This window comes from Ambystoma mexicanum, chromosome 3q (genome assembly GCF_040938575.1).
Source record: "Ambystoma mexicanum isolate Mex_15411 chromosome 3q, UKY_AmexF1_1, whole genome shotgun sequence".
Taxonomy (NCBI): domain Eukaryota; kingdom Metazoa; phylum Chordata; class Amphibia; order Caudata; family Ambystomatidae; genus Ambystoma; species Ambystoma mexicanum.
This window is the reverse complement of record NC_090926.1, coordinates 1136938624-1136941123: the sequence shown is the minus strand read 5'-3', so window position 1 is coordinate 1136941123 and position 2500 is coordinate 1136938624. Positions and strand designations below refer to the sequence as shown.

At 51.6% G+C, this 2500-nt stretch overlaps 2 non-coding genes across 2 annotated transcripts; both read left to right on the top strand.

Moving 5' to 3' along the window:
• The first annotated feature begins 669 nt into the window (after positions 1-669).
• TRNAS-AGA (transfer RNA serine (anticodon AGA)) lies at positions 670-751 on the top strand. Its single transcript has one exon. It is a non-coding gene; the product is annotated as a tRNA-Ser (tRNA).
• A 1550-nt stretch (positions 752-2301) lies between these two features.
• Positions 2302-2383, top strand: TRNAS-AGA (transfer RNA serine (anticodon AGA)). Its single transcript has one exon. It is a non-coding gene; the product is annotated as a tRNA-Ser (tRNA).
• The last annotated feature ends 117 nt before the right edge of the window (positions 2384-2500 follow it).

The following is a 2500-nucleotide window of genomic DNA, read 5'->3' as shown; positions in this document are numbered from 1 at the left end:
GAAGGCACAGCTTTCTGCCACAACAGCAGAGAGCAGAGGAAGGGCGCCCAGGAGGACCGTCAGAGGGTGGTGAGACCCCTGTCCTCTCAGCCCCGATCGGCCCCGATCGGCCAAGACCTCTCTATTTGGGCAGAAGGGACCCATTCTGCGGTCCTCTGAGGCTTAGGGCCACATGCCCAGAAGGCCCACCACCCAAATCTTTGCCATATGGCTTAGACTAACTACCGGACCACTCGTGCGGCCATTTATTCCTCTGGAGCCTGTCAAAATGGCCTGCCGAAATTGGCTCCCAGGAGGCCTCTGCAACTCGATTTGCATAGAGACAGCCCCTGCCCAGGCATGCTTCCAAACAGGACACTGTTAACAGTTTCAATTTGGAGCTGGCAGAAGCCAGTGCAACCTAGTGAAGGTGAGGCTCTGCTGCCTGGCCGCTTGCTAGGTTTATTAGCACAGATCTGTCCCTGGCACTTAGTCTGAGCTTGGCAGGGAGGGGAAATGGCATTTAGGGAACTTGGGCCAGACCATAGAGATTCTGACTTTTGAATGCATTTTCAAGGGTCATGGGAGGGCCAAAAGGGAACGGTGCAGAGCGGCATAAAGTAAGGGGCGGAGGAGACATTGTGTGTGGCTAAAGTGTTAAGTTTATAGTAGAAACAGGTTTGCACAGGAGTAGTCGTGGCCGAGTGGTTAAGGCGATGGACTAGAAATCCATTGGGGTTTCCCCGCGCAGGTTCAAATCCTGCCGACTACGGTGCAGAGCCCGCTTTTATTGTTTACTCTTTTCTGGTGTGGAAAACAATCTTAAAATAGCAGTATAATACAATTACTAAAGGAGGCTGCGGCGCACTTGAGCTATTCAAGCAAGATCCTAGGAGTAAAAGCGGCTTCATTCTTTAGGCCAACGCAGAGAAACTGGTACGTTTTGACGGGTTTCGTTTTGCAATTTCAAACATATATGTACATTTAAAAGAAACTTGTGAGGAGAAAGAACGGTGTATGATGAGAGAGAAGGGTGGAAAGTACAGGACAAGATCTAGAGGCAAGGCGGTAGAGACTAAGGACTCTTCTGTGTAAGCACAGCACGATCTTTCGAGTGAGAGTTTCACTCTCATGGGTAGTCGTGGCGGACTCGAAATCCATTGGGGTCTCCCCGCGCAGGTTCGAACCCTGCCGACTACGCCTCGGTTTGAACTGAGCTGCAATTTTGCAATTTGCTCGGAAATGTCCCCAAAACAAGATGTAAACATGCATGTTGATTATAGGATGGACGATAAAGCAGACATTGGGAAGACTCCCATCCAGGACTCTCTGACTGTTAGGGGTGGGGGCCACGATTATATTTCCACCCTGACACTAGTTGCCGCTAGAGCCATCGACGCCTGGCATCGCCTCCGTCTGTAAGAAGCCCATCCTGCGCTTTTCCTTGCCTGCATCTTTACAGCAGATATTGGGAGGGGTCCATGTGGATACAGAGGATGGAGCAACTGGCACGCAAGCTATCTGCCGAGCCTTTTTTGTGTGTCAGCACAAGGGTTCTCGTGTCACTTCTAGACCTTCCTTGGCAGATGCATTCAGGAGAGGCCCCCTACCTGCGACCCAGTGAAAGTACAGTCTTTTGCTGCCCTGTGCAAGCCAGGGGACTGAAGGCACAGCTTTCTGCCACAACAGCAGAGAGCAGAGGAAGGGCGCCCAGGAGGACCGTCAGAGGGTGGTGAGGCCCCTGTCCTCTCGGCCCCGATCGGCCAAGACCTCTCTATTTGGGCAGAAGGGACCCATTCTGCGGTCCTCTGAGGCTTAGGGCCACATGCCCAGAAGGCCCACCAACCAAATCTTTGCCATATGGCTTAGACTAACTACCGGACCACTCGTGCGGCCATTTATTCCTCTGGAGCCTGTCAAAATGGCCTGCCGAAATTGGCTCCCAGGAGGCCTCTGCAACTCGATTTGCATAGAGACAGCCCCTGCCCAGGCATGCTTCCAAACAGGACACTGTTAACAGTTTCAATTTGGAGCTGGCAGAAGCCAGTGCAACCTAGTGAAGGTGAGGCTCTGCTGCCTGGCCGCTTGCTAGGTTTATTAGCACAGATCTGTCCCTGGCACTTAGTCTGAGCTTGGCAGGGAGGGGAAATGGCATTTAGGGAACTTGGGCCAGACCATAGAGATTCTGACTTTTGAATGCATTTTCAAGGGTCATGGGAGGGCCAAAAGGGAACGGTGCAGAGCGGCATAAAGTAAGGGGCGGAGGAGACATTGTGTGTGGCTAAAGTGTTAAGTTTATAGTAGAAACAGGTTTGCTCAGGAGTAGTCGTGGCCGAGTGGTTAAGGCGATGGACTAGAAATCCATTGGGGTTTCCCCGCGCAGGTTCAAATCCTGCCGACTACGGTGCAGAGCCCGCTTTTATTGTTTACTCTTTTCTGGTGTGGAAAACAATCTTAAAATAGCAGTATAATACAATTACTAAAGGAGGCTGCGGCGCACTTGAGCTATTCAAGCAAGATC